The sequence below is a fragment of the Amia ocellicauda genome, chromosome 15 (genome assembly GCF_036373705.1).
Source record: "Amia ocellicauda isolate fAmiCal2 chromosome 15, fAmiCal2.hap1, whole genome shotgun sequence".
NCBI classification, from domain to species: domain Eukaryota; kingdom Metazoa; phylum Chordata; class Actinopteri; order Amiiformes; family Amiidae; genus Amia; species Amia ocellicauda.
The window spans coordinates 17225381-17245432 of NC_089864.1; the positions used below are offsets into that span (position 1 = coordinate 17225381).

General features: G+C 36.0%; 1 protein-coding gene across 4 annotated transcripts in view; it reads left to right on the forward strand.

Annotated features, from left to right (window-relative positions):
• syt1a (synaptotagmin Ia) overlaps positions 1 to 20052 on the forward strand; it is a 235989-nt gene that overhangs the window by 69915 nt on the left and 146022 nt on the right. For all 4 annotated transcript variants that reach the window (XM_066723614.1, XM_066723615.1, XM_066723616.1 and 1 more), the window contains exon 2: positions 12705 to 12756. The gene's annotated coding sequence lies outside the window, so the exon portion shown is untranslated. The remainder of the gene's footprint in view (positions 1 to 12704; positions 12757 to 20052) is intronic.

The following is a 20052-nucleotide window of genomic DNA, read 5'->3' on the forward strand; positions in this document are numbered from 1 at the left end:
ACGTAAGTAGGGCCCTGCATTTTACACAACCTGCTTTTTAAGTCTATGCTTCACTCCTCCCGCCACATGGTGTTCACGTGTTCTGCTTAATGAAACCACTTATTGATTAATAAACTCCTAATTCCTTTAATGATTTCAATTAGTAATTCTATAAGCATTGGTGTTCTGATTAAGTGGCAGCAGCTACGGACATTTAGTCATGCATCACTGTATTACTAATACGTGTTATTCAATCATATTTCTTAGAATATGTAAATCAAGAATTTTAATATTTCAGAATACTAGTAATATTTTAATACTGTCAATCTCAGCCTTTTGTTTTCTGTATTTTTCTGTTGATAACTGTTGACTTCCAAGTGTGGTCCAAAAATGTAAGGTTGTGCCAAATGAATTATACCCATCATGTATAGAACATCAGTTAGATATTGTTGCATGCATTTGCTTAATGTAATGTCTTTGACTCCATGTTTAAGTCTCTTGATTTTTCTTTTAACACATCAGTTAATTCAATTACCTTTTATACTTAGCTTTTTATTTTCTAATTAGTCAAAGCATAATGTGTTGTTTTTTTTAATTGTGAATTTGATTACTGAAACTAGAGTTACTGCAGGGACATCTAGGGGATAGCAGTTGAAGTACAATTTATAAAAACAAGCCACATAAAAACCAGGGCCCTGCACGTAAGACTTAGCTTGTGAAAAGGAAGGAGCAAAGCGAGCTAATTGCTGTGTAAACAATAAACGCGGGTAAATCACCATTCTGTGTTCAGGAAAGAGTGTGTCTGGGTGGGAAGTGATGTGGTGAAAATGAGTAATATGCCCTTTAACAGCCCTTACCAGGAAGAAAGCCATCTGTCCATTTCATCACTCTCATTTTGCCAACATTTTTAAATGAAGAGGTCAGTTCCTTTGATATGCTGTAAATTGAAGTGAATATAAACACAAGTGACATGGAAATAAGATTTAAAAATTGCTTTTTTTTTTCACCCATGACCTTGTGTGTGTGTTTATAGGCAACTGCACAGACATAGACTTGGCCAGCGTTCCTTGTCTCTTCTGTTCTTTGCTATTGTGCAAATTAAAAATATGTAAATAAACACCAAAATCTATCAATCAGTTTTAAGTAGCAGTCATTTTAAAGAAGGCAGCCCATCTGTTTCCCAGTCATGGAGTCTTACTCTTGTTATCATGAATCATAATATTTATTTGCTAATGTACCTGAAAAACAAACAAAAAATACATATCATGCTGCTCATGAAAGCATGATTGCTGCATTTATGCATTCTAAACCAGTTTAATTTATTTATTTTATTAACAGCCCATGCCAAGAACACTAAAACCTAATATGTACACATCTTGGCACAGTAAAATGTCATGAGTGTGAAGTGCTTTAACCAATGTCAAGTGACAGTGCTTAGTCATGAACCTAACTATAGCTACTAAGTTTAATTACTTTTTTGTGAACAATTAGTGTTGCTTCATAGGACATACTGTAACTGTCCTTGCTGTGAAGAAATTGTGAACCTGAGTCATGTGTAACAAGTAGTTGAGACATCAATATGAAGTTGGGAATACAACGTGAAAATTGAACATGAACTAGACAGTTCGGGTGCTGTAATGTAAGATACACAACTTCCATCAGATTAATAATAGAAACATATTTTATGGTTATGAACAGGTTCCCATTGCAAAGACTGCTGTATGTAAAGGCTTGTAAATAAAACTGAATCAATAAAATATAATTGAGGAGCAAAGACAGGCAGCAGATGAGTAAGTCATTATTGGAATAACATTGAAATAAATAAATATTGATGTTTAACTTATTTTATTGAGCAGAACTGATTGAAGTCTACAGCTTTTTGTTGTTTCTCAGTGTTCAATTCAGATTGTGTGTGTTTGTTCTTGTAAGGCAATGTAAAGTATAAAGTCATATATAACAATTATCTCTGTGAGTCTTACCAGCATGACTGCCAGTTTATATGTGTAAGAAATGTGGATATTTTATGTTTTTATAAATGAACAAACTGAGAAAAAATGTAAAAACTTCCATCATTAAAGGCAACAAAAAATGTATTTCATTTTCAGGTAAAAGTATTTGCCAGCTCAAATAAAATCTGCATAGTATTCATTCTACTTTTTTAGTCCAACTTATTTGGTGTGCCTGGAATAAGGAATTATATAATTTGCAAGACAAACTGTATTTGGTATTTTTGTATAGGTTGATGGTTATAGCCTTGATTGTGTTGGCAAGCTCTAAATATTTTTGCAGAGGTCAATATTTTTAGCTATCAGGTGGTAGCCAATATATTGTTACAAAACCAGCATCTGTTCCAAATGTAATGATTTTAAAGAAGAAATGTCTTCAAATACCCTGAAGAAACTACTATACGACAAGTGTTTTGTATTGATGGTAACTGGGCATCAGAAGTGCTGTCGGCGTGGTCTGCTTAGCTAATTGATAGACATGAGAATATGGTTGTGTTCCCTGTTCTCATTGGTAGATCAATCAGCCAATGAGACACAGGGGACACCTCCAGCCCTATAAACAACAGGACAAAGGCTAGAATGTTACCTGAGGTCAAGTTTATTTGATGATCTGCCCATTCATCCATCCATACGCAAGCAATATATGACAAATATCGCCCAAAGTACATATGTAGCAATGAGTGTGGTCATTCAAAGCCATCCATTATTTTCCCTTGATAGCATCATTGGAGGCAAAAGGTACAAGATAATGAGGCTCAGGTCAAAGCTTTTGAGCACAAACATAATAAGCCATTAAGCAAATTATGCCTAACAAAGCACAGTTGCACAATTAAAAACAAAAATGATCTTACACCAATATTAGGTGAATTACTCCTACAGCTCTTAAATGTAATACTTCACCTTCGTGTTGGGAATTTAATATCAGATTAATTCTGAAGCTCTAATTATCAGGATCTGGACTGACTTTAATTTGATCCGATTCTCTTGTGATTCCTGGACAAGCACTCTGACAAACACGTGTGCTACAACATAGTGGCTCATGAATAGTTAGCAGTGTGTATTGAGGATGTGTTGTTTTAATACACTAGTATCAGGACATATGCAACTGGTGAGAGATCTGTAAATTATTATTATAATGTGCATTTTATTTTTTATTATTTTGTTTTTAATGTTATAATTATATACTGTAGATGCAATATCTGTGCTGCATTTGTGATTAGCAATTATTAATGGAATATTTATTACTCTTGTCTTGAAGTATCATAAGTTAAGATTCGGTCAGTGTTGTGGTATTTTACATTAGTGGAAAATGATATAGATTGGAAACTGTTGAGCTGTCAAGAGATTTAAGATGTATCACAATGGCATCACAATAGTTCAGACATATTCTCATGGCAGGACCTTTATTCATTAAACTGTGAATATCATGCACATGGAATGCAAGGAACAGAGAAACTGGTTGCTGTCAGACCATTTGATATCAGTCCCTGTCACAGATTGTTTTCATAGCTCTGTACTTGTGACTTAGTCTTGACCTGCATCTTGACATATGGAGTATTCCTGACTGCTTGCCAAACTAACTACCTAAATATGGTGAATTATTCAAAATATATTCTTGATCCCACTGTATGTGCAAATGCAATCAGTAGGTATATCTACACATACAATAAACCCGTAAAATCTACACATAATAATAATAATAATAATAATAATAATACATATTTGCTTCATAATCACTGTTCTAGGACAGAGTTAGACGCCATATGCAGTATCTTGACTTGGAACTGCAACTAAAAAAGGTACCTGATCTCCTGTCGGTTAATCTGATCCTTTATCCAAGTCAGGTCATGAAGACGCTGAAGTGAACTGACAATGCTGTCCACATCCCAGAGTGCCTGTGGGCACCTTGCATTAGGAATGAAATTCTATTACTTTCCCCAATACAGTTGGCTATAACAGAAGGATTTAGGTTATTTGTACACATAACAGCATACAATGTGCTGTAGTACAAGGAGGGTGGCAATGAAAACAGCAATTTTACATTAATAACCGTAAGCATTACTCCTCTCAACTCCTGGACTACATTTAATATTTTCATGGTACAACATGTGCTTTGGATTAACTATTTTCCAATTGAATGTTATATTTAGCCTTTTTTTGTCTCAGCAGAGTACAATATTCTGCATCATTTTAACCTTGTAAACCTTGCAAAAAGGTTTAGTCATGTCGGGAATAGAAAGGCTGAAATAACGGAACTAAATATTGACAGGCCTGGGGCACAACCAGATAACTATATTACAATGAAGGGTAAATCGACTAAAATAGGCAGCAGACCTCTGTGAAGCAAGAAAAGCGAACACTTCCTTAAATATTTAGTGTGTAAGATAAAATATACAGATATGGAAACACTGGTAGGGACTCTGGTTCAACTGTCCATTTTACTAATTTATTTACTATTTACTAACTTACTAACTTTTTTACTAACTTTACTAACACTGCACAGATGTGTGTGTTGGTTGTATTTCTAAACTGTCGGGAAAGGTGACACCAATTGGGATTGATTTACCCATTTGTGTTCAGAGTCCCCACTGAGAAGTATTCAGTGATGCAGCTCATAATCTACCTCTGCCCTGCATTTATGGTGTGAGGAGAATGGCAAAATATGCTCATTATCCTTGTACGGGAAGGTAATATAACTTAATATTGTTAATGATCAGTTCTTCAGAGGTCAGTGGAAATTTGAAAACGCACAGTTAAAAAAGCCGCTGAGGGCAGTATTAGAAACACACCGATACACCCCAACATATGAATCATCCACTACAGAGTAAATTATGAGTCTCCGGGGTGGTACTCTTAACATTTATGTATTTATCACTATGCCATACAGTGAACACATTTTCTTTAGATGGTGTCATATATGACATATCTTTTTATACACCTGATGGTATGTCCCTGTGTGAGAGGTTTTAAGCCTGAAATAAATAAATATATAGCAAAATGGATTTGGAAAAAAACAACGCAGAATGCATAACATGTAAGTGTATGAATGTACTACATACATAATTCATGTTGAAAAATAGGAGGAAATAACGCCTCTCCTTTGACAGGTAGTATTGCAGATTGAAGTTGAGCTTTGCCAGCTGCCTGTGCACAAGTCATTCACTGCCTTTGAACAATCTTTCTTGACACTTTGACAGCATGGGTAATAGTGATTAGAATGTGTAAGCAAAATCACACTCGGTTCAAGGCTTCCTAAACTATACAGGCATTAACATTTTTCAACAAAAGAAATATGAGGAAAATACTCAGTTTGAAGACACACTAAGGACTGATTATGATTGATATCAGCTGGACCTATAGTCAAATTTATTGTGGTAAATATGTGTATTTTGGTAGTTCTCGAAAGATTAATAGAATACTTTTGTGATAATAAAGTTTGGAATATTCTACAACTTTATTCCCTCTATAGTAGAATGTCCTGCATTGTTCTTTAGCCATTTTCTCTGTAGGTTTTCACTGTATTCTGCTTTACTGTAGCTCAATTGGCCTATCTGTAGACAATGCTAGAATTCTCTTTATATATGGACGTTTGGGCTGTACTTAGCTGAAGGAAGTTTCCTCAAGGTAGTTCAAAAACATATGTGAGTATAAATTCAGTCCCATGTACAGAGCTGTTGAATTGAAAGGTAAAGGCCAGTAGAACTGCACTTCATGGAGGAAACACAAGAACAACAATTCAGCTATCTGTCTGGGCTAGTGGAGAAGTTGAATAGCCAATATTTATACTTTAGTAGAGTTTTCTTTTTTAGTTTTAAATTTTGGGGTTCCAAACCAGTTTTTCTTTGTTTATTTAATGAATGAATAAAAGTTCCTCTTCTTTAACTTTACTGGAGAATACTCTGCCTATGTAAGCTATCTACCTCCTCCTACTCTGTATCAACCCTGAAGCAGACACGTAAAATCATTGTATCTGGCACTTTAATCAAGCTGACAATGTAATACATAAATGTGGTCACTTCACATAACAGTGACAATAAAAAAACATGTACTTAACCTATTACTGCAACAAACTATTAATTTTCTGCATCATAAAAACTCATATCATGACAAGTATTGAAAGTAGATTACATTCATAAAGGAATAGATCTTGTTCCTTCACATATACCAATTAAAATAAACACTTGTTTCTGCTTACAACTAATCACATTACTTTGATGTACCTGCTTTATACAAATATAATAATTGTGGATGTATAGTTAAGCACCATGTAACTTAATGATTATATTACATTGAAAGAATGGCCAGTTTACTATGTATATTTACATTTGTTTACATCACTTACATATCCCCCTTTCTGAAAGCAAAACATTAAACATTGACATCAAATACATTTTAGTAGCATTCAGCATCCACTTGTTGGAAATGTCCTCTGTGATAATGTAATGGCAATTGGATTACTTTGGTTATAGGCAATATGTAAGACAATGCAATTATCCAAACAGACTCCCTGCGTTCTGGAGTTAAAATCAAAATGATTAATTAGCTATTGGACTCTGGCTCGGCCCCAAGTCAAAGGCTGCTTTCACAGCATGGGACTGGAGATCCATAATGTTGGAATCACCCAACGTGGACATTAACAGTACAGGAATATCCAAGGGCTGTGCTATATAGGGGTGCTAATGACGGTATAGACAGGAATAGATCAATTTGACGTTTATCTGGCTAATGCATTCTTCAAATATTATAACCCCCCCCCCCCCACATACACACACACAAACACACATTGTTGACATACATATTGTATATAGTATTATTGTAGTACCCCTATACTCTTTTGTTCATATCAGTGTGCAGTCGGATGCTTCAAGAAGAACCCTGAGCCTCAGTTTTGCAGATTATAAAAATCTTGAAATTATGTAATGTTTTGTGTACATAAAGGCATAGACCCTGTGGAGCTCATTAATTTGTATTGCTGTATCAAGGCTTTGTATGGCAACCTTATAAGGAGTACTCCTAAAGATAGAGCAAGGTATATTGATGGCAGGGTACATAATGGCAACCAGAGAAAAGGACATGCATATGTTGTTGTATGTATTTATTAACGTATTAACTAATTCATCTCGTCTTAATATAGACCAACACTGTTCTTATATCTGTAGACATTTCTCAGTCACTGTGTGTATTAAAATATGTATATTTTGTACTTGTAAACAGAGCTGTCTTCGTGTGTGTATATATATATATATATATATACACTCACCTAAAGGATTATTAGGAACACCATACTAATACTGTGTTTGACCCCTTTCGCCTTCAGAACTGCCTTAATTCTACGTGGCATTGATTCAACAAGGTGCTGAAAGCATTCTTTAGAAATGTTGGCCCATATTGATAGGATAGCATCTTGCAGTTGATGGAGATTTGTGGGATGCACATCCAGGGCACGAAGCTCCCGTTACACCACATCCCAAAGATGCTCTATTGGGTTGAGATCTGGTGACTGTGGGGGCCAGTTTAGTACAGTGAACTCATTGTCATGTTCAAGAAACCAATTTGAAATGATTCGACCTTTGTGACATGGTGCATTATCCTGCTGGAAGTAGCCATCAGAGGATGGGTACATGGTGGTCATAAAGGGATGGACATGGTCAGAAACAATGCTCAGGTAGGCCGTGGCATTTAAACGATGCCCAATTGGCACTAAGGGGCCTAAAGTGTGCCAAGAAAACATCCCCCACACCATTACACCACCACCACCAGCCTGCACAGTGGTAACAAGGCATGATGGATCCATGTTCTCATTCTATTTACACCAAATTCTGACTCTACCATCTGAATGTCTCAACAGAAATCGAGACTCATCAGACCAGGCAACATTTTTCCAGTCTTCAACTGTCCAATTTTGGTGAGCTTGTGCAAATTGTAGCCTCTTTTTCCTATTTGTAGTGGAGATGAGTGGTACCCGGTGGGGTCTTCTGCTGTTGTAGCCCATCTGCCTCAAGGTTGTACGTGTTGTGGCTTCACAAATGCTTTGCTGCATACCTCGGTTGTAACGAGTGGTTATTTCAGTCAAAGTTGCTCTTCTATCGGCTTGAATCAGTCGGCCCATTCTCCTCTGACCTCTAGCATCAACAAGGCATTTTCGCCCACAGGACTGCCGCATACTGGATGTTTTTCCCTTTTCACACCATTCTTTGTAAACCCTAGAAATGGTTGTGCGTGAAAATCCCAGTAACTGAGCAGATTGTGAAATACTCAGACCGGCCCGTCTGGCACCAACAACCATGCCACGCTCAAAATTGCTTAAATCACCTTTCTTTCCCATTCAGACATTCAGTTTGGAGTTCAGGAGATTGTCTTGACCAGGACCACACCCCTAAATGCATTGAAGCAACTGCCATGTGATTGGTTGGTTAGATAATTGCATTAATGAGAAATTGAACAGGTGTTCCTAATAATCCTTTAGGTGAGTGTATATATATATATATATATATATATATATACACATATATAATCCTTTGTCATTTACATATACCATCAAGGTAAAAAAAAAAAATTGTCCAGACAAGGTGGAAATTTGTCTTTGGTCTCACTCGAAAAACACAACATAATCCATCCACATATAAGTCTATACATACAATCAGTAAGTACATTATACATAAAAATGCATTCTAAAATACTATTTAAGATCATCTTGTAGTGGGAATAAATACATACGATTGTCTTCCTAAGCATTTTTTAAAAGGCGGTTTCAGCATTCAGGTGTAACGAGTAGTTATCCACACAACTGTACACACTATCTGACTGAAATGGTGACACTGCATGTGCAAATCCAGATGTTGTCCACAGGCCCCACATGCCCGGGATGGCACTATAGCGCAGATTACAGGCGGGCTGAGCTCCTTCATTGCGCTGCTGCTTGCTGGAAAATAATGCCACGACACTATTACAAACCCCACAGAAGCTCATCAGTTATAAAAAGAGCTGCGTTTTATCTGGACACGTTTCTTGTTTATAGCTGGAGATCTGTCCAAAAACGGCATGGCATCGATTGCCCTTTGCTATTTATTTATATATTTAATTATTAATTGATGTATGCTAAGCTTCCGATCGTTTTAAAAGGCATTTCAACAGCATCTTCAGTTGTGTTGGGATTTTGCTTGGTCTTTCATTCTAAACACATTTATTTGCTTGTTGGCTTTTCTTATTCAAAAAGAATGCGCTCTGCTGCTCTTACCATGTTTGCATATATATATATATGAGGTTATTCAATTAGTTAATTAAAGAAACTAGGGATGTTTTAATTTATACTGTAGAAGAAGGTCAGCAATACAGGGCAAATTGAGTTAAAGTAAATTGGAGGGAATTAATTCACTGGTTTATGATGGGCTCTCCAATAAGCAACCAGGCAGTGAATTAATGAAGAATGACAACTTCTACCTTCGTGTCGAATCACGTTATAAAAGTGAAAATGCGTTCGCTTATGAGCTTGGACAGCCGGAGCCGGACTGGGAACCAGTTATTCTCTGTGGCTAGAAAAAATAGAAGTGATTTAATGTTTCATTAATTTGCAGTTGATTACTTATCACTAATTCAGTCATGGCATGTGTGAAATGGATCGCTCTTCAGCGAGGAAGGGCTGAACCGAGCGAGTAATGACCCAAATAGTACCTGTTTTTGTGCAATCATGGCTTGACTACTAACATGTTAAGAATAAGTATTTAAACCACTGGATTTAATTAAATCCCACTGGATTAAGGCTCGTGTGCTGAGAAAATTGCACAGAGGGTTTGTGTGTGTGTGTGTGTGTGTGTGCTCTCCATCACTATATATTATCAGCGCCTAGGCATCTTCTGGACTCCTTACATTTGAAAAGCATGGGCAGACTGCAAGTCAGTGAAGTGCATCAATAATTTATATGTGCTTTAGTGGGGACGGCTTGTCATTTAGTTTGTTCCCTTCTGGAATCTGTTGTCATGGCAATATGTCTTGTTCTTAATATATCGGGCTTTTAAACTGTATTTTTTAACAGAGGTTTGTATCTCTCAGCTTTAAATCCGGCGCTCAACTAATCCTCGGATCAGTGCTTCGCCTTTGTTAGAGCTTTGAACAATCAACGCACACTGATAAGACCAAAAAACATTAACATAAATGATATGAGCAAAAAAAATAATAAAAAAAGCAATGTATATGTGGCCTGTATAGTGTTTTGAAATGGGCAGGTGTTCCCCTCACTAGATGTGTTTGTTTGTTTGTTTGTTTGTTTGTTTGCCTACCAGTGGGTGGGTATGAGTTATTGTATTTTTTTATTATTAATATTATTATTTTTTGTTTAGGTGGAAGTGACATCATAGTGAAACTTAAGTTTTTTTATGTTGCTAAAATAAATTATACTCTATTAATCCTCTTTCAAACAGATACATTTTCAACAGTGCTATGATCTGGGACAGGTGGACACATTAAGGATGGTTGTAGTAATGTTTGGAATTGATTGTATTATATCATCATTTTACCATAGCCATCCAAGTTCAACTATTCCCTTTCTGTGACCCACATTGAATCTTTTGCACATATGCATACATGTTACACTTTACACACTGCACTATATACTATACTTTGTATACTCTTTATAAAGTATTTATTTCTGGAAGAGCACACACAAAAAGTTAATCAAACAACAAGATGCAAGTTACATTCACTCCATTTCATGGACTCAAGTGTGACATCTGATTTGATATGTGACATCAGTCCACTTCATTGAATTGTCATGCTTTGTTTATTTCATAGATATCTCTGGGAAATATGGAGGATTTACATAGACCACTGATAAGAAAGGCCTTTAATAGTTGTAAGGCAAATCCTTGTATCAGGAGCATTTGCTTAATTAAATGCTGTTTTTAACATCTTGGATTCTTCCAATAGAGCTCTGGCAGAATTCAAGTGCAACAAGGTGTGGCTTTAAAGGCCAAGGAGCACTCCCTTGACACCATTAATTATTCCTACGTTGCTGTGTTACAGATTATTACAATTGTTTAGTATTTCCTTAATATTTCTAGATATAAAAGCTGACCTGACATAAATAATTACCAGCTAAGGAGCTGAAACTTGTTCTTATTGATGAAAAATCCAATACATTAAGAAATGTGTACACTTAAAAATGCTAATACAAGACAACAGTTTAGTATATGATGTGAAAAAAATATATGCATACATACATTGTTATGATTCAAATGTATCTGATTGTCTCCTTTCTGCAGTATTAGCTTAATCTTCTAGATGGCATTAGCTGTTTCAACACAACCTTCTCATCTCGTGATGCATGATTAAGTGAACAAGACGCATACATCCTAAGACATATGTAGTGAGGGTGACCATACAACAGTAACTGGGATTCCAATATGTATAGCTAATGTTACCTTGAATTTCAGAGCCTATACCACTTATTTATGGTTTAGTCTTTGTTTGCGTGTTTTTTGGCAGAATACATTGCATACAAAAACAACAACAAATATCTGTGCTTTATTGTGATGACTGGTACTTCAATTTAATTGTTTCTTCATTCGAGTTTTTTTATGTAATTGTTTTCTTGAATAAGATTTTTTTTAAAGCAGTTCTATTTTCATTACAACCAGTTTCATTATGAATTAAGTGCCACTGTTATATTTATTTTGGGTAAAATGTTTGAAACCCTCAGTGCTTGAATTAAATTGCACAGCAAATCGTTTCAGTATTGTTAAACTATATTGATCTGGTATTGATTTCATATAATACTCCACTTCAGCGGTCAGTCAGGATAGTATGTAGAATGAACAGACAAAAACGTTCAGTTCCCTGACACCAATGACACAATAAGCACAAATAAACTATATAATTCACTATATATAATTAAATAAACATCTGGAGAAAAAACAACGCAGAAGAAAGTGATAACTAGGCTACATATATGAACAATTTAAAAAGTAATTCATGACTGTTATAATGTGGTTCTCATGAGTATAAACCTACTTTTTTCACATTTAATGTGTTCTTTTTTTTTTTTTTTTTGACTTATTGACCAGGCCTACATCCCAAACTTGTAATTTAATTTTCAATGTAGGACTTTATTAATTAAGTCATGGTACCTCACTAACAAAGCTAAGCCCTTAAGCCATTATATTTGTAATTCAAATATGCTGTTTAATCTTACAGCATTTAACTTACTCCATGCTTCATGAATGGATGATTTCCATTGTCATTTTGGGGAATTTAGATGAACCTAAGCTTTTTTATGGACAGTTTCCACCAGTAGATGGTACATTTTGGATCCAAACAGATAACTTGAATGATGATATACATTCAACTAAACTGTGGCTTTAATAAAACACAGTGTACAGTTTTGTTTTTAAATAAATCAGAGGTTTCTCTGATGCGTGTGTAGGTTTGTGTGATTGTGTGTGTGTGTGTGTAACCTGTTTTTATTACTAGCAATTGTATAGATATCCTTTGCATATTTGTGACTCTTAATGTTGCCTGTACAGTATGGTTTACAAGATGACTGTTTTGTTTACCAGATTTGACATTTCTGGTGAAAATGGATAAAGAGTATATAGAACACAAGGTGGATACCCTTCTGCAACTGCGCACACCTTTTCCTGAAGTGTATTGTACTCTTTAATACCCTGTTGATAGTTCATAGCTGCATAGGTGCTCCCTAATTCATACATCTCTTCTTTTTTGCAGTTTGCTACTAAAGAGGGAAAAGAAAGAGGAGAAGATACCATACAAGTACATTGTAAGTAGCAGATTTTTTTAAAAATCAGATTTTTTTTTTTTTAGTATCGTTATCATGAAATGCTAATACCTCTAGGATAGCTAAACCCCATTCACACTGAAACAATTGCCAGCAATCATTTTCATAATCGTATGACAACAGTCATAGCTGTCTATTTAAAAACACTGTGTGCAGTTATTTAACACAACAATAGGCTACTATATTTGTGAATATTATAATCAGCGTTGCGCTGCCGAATGGTGATTGTTTTGCCTATATAAAAATATACAATAACAGTAGTGTGACGTCTCCTAAATATCCATCTCAGAGTATTTTACTGCTACTGCCATATCTCAAACCATGGGAAATGATCGCACTTGCCAGGAATTTGGCGACATTTCAGTGTTGAATGGGGCTTTATTATGGGAAATACATGTTTATACCTGCTGAGACACATAAACAGTTTTAAAGTTGATTTAATTTTAATTGTGTTATTAGTTAAAACACTGAAATACAATGACTGAACTCTTTTAGTTTACAATGACCATGACTAACTCTTTTCGATACTGTCCTGTTAACAATTCAAAATGTATCCTCCATGAATTGCCAATACTGTCATTTTCTACACAATATGAACTTTGTTGACTGAGGTGTGATCTACTGTGTTCCACAAAGCTACTCCGAGGCCATGGGTGTCGAAGCTAGCCATTAATGGGTTAATTTGATTGCAACAGTTCAGACTGGGGGAGGGGTTTTAATCCACCATATGGCAGTGAGATCCAGACCCCATTAGAGAGAGAGTAAAGGTTTAGATTTCATTCCTAGAACCCCAGGGAGTGTTGACATGCATGCTACTGGCTTCCTCGCCACCTCTGTGCCATCAGAGCTCTTCTAGACTCAAGTGTGGTACAAGTAGAGCATCTGCATCATAAAGTAACATACAGTACAAGACAGAAGGCAGAAAACAGGTTTGCAAAGGAAGCAAACCTCAATTTTCTGTTGTGCCCCCAGAACTGTCAGTGCCTTGGAGATCCAGATAGAACTGGGGAGGGAGGGAGAGACAGAGAGAGAGAGCACAAGAGCGAGCACGGGCATATCAGCGTATTAAATTGCTATTCTAATTAGATATTCCATGTATGAACAAAATACAAATTATAGTTTTTTTTTTTTAGAGGACTGTGGATGACTTCATTACTGTGATGACAATTAAGATTTTCAAAGCTTTTTTTTTTCCACGTAGCCTTCAAGGTGCTGTTATCAACTCTCCCTTGCATGATTGCTGTACTGAGCATTTTATATTCATACTCTCCCTCATCTATTAAGTTATTATCACTTTCCACCTTGCTGTATCATCCAGTCTTATCCCATTAACAGTCATATTAATCATGAGCAGCAAGAGTAATTGTTTGATAATCCGCACTCCGCAGAGGTTTTTTTTTTTATCACACAGAAATCACACTAGTTTACAAACACCATGTACCATTGTTTTTCCCTTTTCCTTTCCTTTCCCCAACCCCCCGATTCATCAGTAGTGGATTATGAATCATTTATCCTCTAATCCTCTTAGATAGCCATGCAAGATAATCCAAACAATACCTCTTGGAAAAAGAAAACCACAAAACACTTTATTCTGCAGTCCGTGTAGGAGTGCATTAGGACCACATCTTCCAGGACTCTGTTAAGTCAGTGACAGTGCACTGTGAGCCGCCTGAGTGACACACACTCCTGATCTGTTTTAATGTTATCATTTTAACAGCGCAGAGGGAATTACATAGTTACCTACTAGATTAAAGCCTGCAGCTGTTTAGTTTTTGATTCCTAATATCATGCCCAGAAATTCTATGGTTTATGTTTTAGGTTATTAGCTTCTTCAAAGGTGAGTGCTGTACTACTTTCATGGGCCAGTGCCAGTGTCAGTCCATCAGACAGATAGCATCAGTATCTGTACTGATGCATAGTTGTTAGGGCTCTGGACTCCGATAGTCTGTATTTCCTGGACTATATATTTCTGTTCAGTATGTGGCTTTTGAGGATGATCAGACATGATCCTACATGGCTTAGGGATTTGATTCTGTTTATGGTTATTCGCTTTTCATTACACAGTCGTCATTGTGCACAGCCTGTAAACACCTTTGTGTACAGAAGTGCGATTCTGGCACATATTCTGCATCATTTTCATATTCAAAGCTGTAGGAACGATCGCACAATCACCTAATATGTTAAACTCAGATACCGTAAGATCTTATTTCAAGTATTTCAGATTGACACAGATACCCCCTAGGTATTATTGCTTATGCTCACACCCTGCAAAATTAACAATTCATAAGCATTTATAACCATTAACAACATATCCTCATATGCCCATGACATACAATTTCATGTAATACCTAGGGAAAGCATTATGTACAAACGTTATTATATAAATTGCTGGATGTTTAGTACGAAAACTAGTGGTCAACAGATCAATATCCATATTCAATACGTTCAAAGTGATCTCTAGCTTACAAATTAAGAAATGCTATTCTATCTGAAAACTTGCATCTGTCACTTGCACAAAATAATTTAACTGAAACACATATTTCTTATTTTATGGATTTCAGAAAAGATTCACATTATTTTTTCTTTTTAACTGACAGCACCGCCAGACCATGTTTGCTTCCGGACTACAATGTCAGCAATCTTTTTTTTTTATAGGGATTTCATAGTTTGAGGAACACAGAGTTTTGAATTTTGTGTTCAACAAAACATCTGACTTTAGGCAGCTCAAATGTATTTTATTTAGTTTTTAGTTTATATATCAATATTATCGTGTTGTAGAGGCTGTGGCATAAACACAGTGCCTGAATTGGGATCATGGTCGTGTAAAGTGTTAGTTTGTTTTCCTTTAAGGTGTATGTCAATATGCTGTAATGATGTGTTCAGATTGTATAGAAAAACATTACTATTTTAAAAAGTATACAATTCTACCAGTGAAGTTGGAATCAGCCTTCGAATTGAGACACATCACTGAACAGAGTATCAATCCTCTCTCGGCAGTGCAGACAGCCCAGTGAAGTTCAGTTTTTTTCTAATAATAACCCTTATTGCAAGGTACTACTTTAGTGAGATATGAGGTCTCCATAACTCTGAAGTCTGCAGAACACTATATGTGATTTTCTCAAAATATCTTACATGTATTTATGCTATTATACGATTGTCTATTTTGATTTAATTGTGGTCATCAGCCTTGAACTCAATTACCTTTTAGCATGTACTTTCACAAAATGAATACTGTAGGTTTTATTTTATTACACAGTTCATTGTATGCCTCCCAGGGTATCCTTTTATCACTAACTCACAACTTAGAAAATATGCAGAACCTATCATTTTATAAACTTGTTAAAATATGTATTCTAGTTTCAACATGCAGGTGTGGTGTAACAGATAAAGCCCCTGACAGCACAGGCAGACTGAAGCCTTTGTTTAATCTGCAAACAGATAAAGCCTTGCTTTAATAATGCTGCTCTGAACCTGCTCTTATTTATTTACTAGCAAGACAGCCTTTAACCTAATTTAGGAGTGCTTCTAGGCCCACTGTCCTTCTTCTTCGGTTTTTGTTACTGAATTTACTTTCCTTACGACGATGACTGGATCAGTCATGAAATTATGAATCCATCATGGGGATGGATTTTTCTCTCAGTGACTTTGCCTGGGTTGTTTGTTTATCTGTTATGTAAATCAACCCTGCCAAACTAGCAAATTTATTTACCAGACTGCAAGAACATGTTGTACTCCTTCGCTGCTAAACCAAGCAAAACATTTTCAGATGACCAGACACTGTATCCCAGAGGTGTTGTACTCTTTTTTACTTAAAGAGTATTAGATTAAAGTGTGGTGCACAGAACCATTTCAATCCCATTATCAAACATATTTGGAGTATCTAAAGGAAAGCTCTTACTGACCTGACCTACCTGCTTTCACAGGGAAATGATGGTTTCAATGCAATTTTGTGGTTATATGTCCATTGGATATATTTACAGTTGGAGGTAAATTATACTAAAAAGCAGAAGAACAGAAAAAGCCTGGAATTATATTGCAAATTGTTTATATATTTCACTTCTGATTGTTATTCTTGAAAATACAGATACTGTATTGCACACTATATTGATGTTGTTGGTTTGTTTCAAATAGGAGAGCAAGATATTAAAGTAATGTGAGTGCACCCAGTAATATGAGTACAATTTGTGTAAGTGTGTGTGCTCATGATATTTATGCAAGTGTTTCTAAGAGACACAGCTATGTGTTTATTGAATAGATTGTTTTAAAATAAATAGTATTTGTTTTCTGTTCCTTCCAAAATGGATATGATTTAAAGGGTTAAAATACAGCCTATGCACAGAAACATGCATATTCACACGCACACGCTCACACACACATTATTGCTGTGTTGGAGGAATTCTAGAGTAGGAGAGGGTCAGCAGTACACTCCAAGTTACAATAATCCATCAACAAGCCTAAGCTAGTAATTGCATTAATTAAATTAATGAACTCGGAATAAAATAGTTACCTGAGGGAGGGTATTGGCTATAATGCAGTACTGAAGTGGTTACAAAGGCTTTGCACAGTCAGAGCAAAAGATGTTGATCCTTGTGCTAAAGAAATGGTTACGTTAACACAACTGAACAGTTAATTAATTGTAAATGCGTGCTTCAAAGAAGGCTTTGGGTTTAAGGGGTTTCAGTCGCTACGTATAAGTTGGCAGGCTGCCTGTGTAGAAGGGTAGGTAATTCCTACTGGGGCAGAGAGAAATCTCCATGGCAACTGGAGAAAGGCCCAAAGCACCTGCTACAGAAATGGGCTGTAGGAGCAGTATGACTCTACTGAAACGCACAGCAGCGATCTTCTGCTTCCAGGAATATAAGCTGACAAGCAAGTCGGGATGCAACAGAGTGGGACAGGATCTAGGAAATAAGGAAGCAGTTTTGTTCATTAAATTCTTCCCCACATTCCCGATTCCCGTCGCAAAACGAGGAAGTAGTAATTTAGACATGAGTACTTACTGTCAGAGGTGTTGTTTTAATCCAAGATAAAGAAATGTGTCAGAGTTCAGTTCAGAGCTATAATTAACTGTTTGCGAAAGAGATTTATTTTCCATAAATTATAGCATGAATGATAACTTGGATGAAACGCATGAAAAAAAGCTATGATCATCTTGAGGTACTAATGTACTGAACCGGGCTGTGAGAGGAAATGCCCCCTTTATCAGGAGGTGGCACAATAGGGCTACACGTGAAAAAATAACATACATCCGCAAACAGAACGAAAAGCATATGTTACATTGCTGGGGAAAATCATTTGATACACATTTGCTTACCAAATATCAATATTATTTTTATGGTCACTGGTTTACTCTTAACAGTTCTTCATTAGGACACATAATCTTGTTAGACAATCTTTGATTAAGCATCTCTGATCCCATCACTTAATTAACTGCCAGTAATGAAAAAAACCTGGATACGGACAGTGTATATAGGCAGTATAGAATCGTTATAGAATCGAGTTAAACTGGGATTTAACAAAACATTTCCTATTGTGGTATACTGATTCTTATTGAAGTGTGAATTGTGTGCACTTTTTAAAAATGGTTCCTACTGTATTAAGGTCTGCTATTATCATTATAACTAGTAATAGTAGTGTTAGTAGTATATGAGCTATTAATGTATGGGTTACATATGGATTATGGATTTTATATCTAGTCTGTAGTGTTTCCCTTGTCTTTGAAAATAACAAGACTCATGAAATGTGTTTATCTGTGTAACTGTGTTTACTGTACAGTTCGAGTTTTAGATCTCTTGTAGAAAGTGGCAGATTCATAATTCTCATTTGCAATCACGACAACATGACTTTTAAAGGTAATTTCTGTGCCTCCTATTAAGTTAATGCTAACCATGACCAGAATTCATCAGGTCAGCAAACTAGTGGAGAGGTCAGCCTATATAGAAATGCTTCTTTGAGGATATCTACCAAGCTGCACACACAGTGTTGTTCTCTCTTGTTAACTGCACTAATGGCAGTTACAGGGCTTTCATCTCTTTTTTGCAGCGCTCCTGAGGCTAATTCTAGGGGTGAGGTGTCCATTGTCAGGTGCCAGGCCTCAGACAAAGCCGTGCCTTTTGATTCCCACTTCCGTGTTTTTAATGGACTGCTCTAATGCTCCAGCCACAGAACTGCCATGCGGATCAAATTGTACTTCATTCCAGTAAAAGGTTTATTTCAGTTCCGGAGGCTAGAGATACAAACCTTTATTGTGGACCTAAAAAGCAAGAAAGAGACAGGCAATAAACTTATCTTAGCTGGTTGCATTTCAGCCAATCAAAATGACCTAGTATCATGCTACCACACAATAAACAAACAAAAAAATCTCAACACATTCTACAGTTTCAAGTAGATTTGCAAAAAATGTAATATTATATATTTTTCAAATGGATAAAAATATATATTATAACACATTTATGGGCTATATATGTGTTGCTGTAGGTCAGTTATTTGATGACACTTAAAAATGCCTTCAGGCCCAAATACAGGCATCATGATTATATTGTAAGAAAACATGCTCACCAGTACTGGTCTTTAATTTGTGATTAGCAGATGAGCTTAAATTCAACTGAATCTGGGCTGTAGTTCAATTATAAAGATTCGATTTAGAATTCACTCGAAAATAAACTAGTGAAATTGTACAAAACATTTACTTTAAAAGGTTTCGATCCAGACAGTTTTAAACCAGTTGCAGTTTTCTTCTAAGTGAATTCAAGGCTGCCATACGCCACCCTTCACCACTGTAATTGCACAAGAGATTGTTTGCTGTGTAAGCAAAGCAGTGTTTGTAACCTGATCTTTTTGATATGAGCACGCAACAAAAATCCCATCTGGCTATTAATGCCCAGACCATTGTTCAATTCACTGAACATACATGCAGTCAAACACGTAAGCTTGTTTCTGTATCAGGCTTGCTGTACTATATTAATGTAACAGTGTATCAGGAACTCCAACCATGTGTCTCCTGATGTAACTAAATAAAGTGCCATGCAACCATGCCAGTTTTAAGACTAGCGCAGTATGGAAGCAAACATATGTAGCTAATTGATTGAAAATGATCATAAACAGATAAGTACCCCGCTTCCAGCTAAATTAGTAAAACAATTAGCCTGTCAGGGTTGGCTTAAACAAAACAACAGACTTTGTAAAGTGAGTGTTTTTAATTGTAATAAGTCGGTTGAGGTGGATTGTGGGCCATAGTGGGAACTAAGATTTTCGACTATTCTTATAACAGTTTGCCAA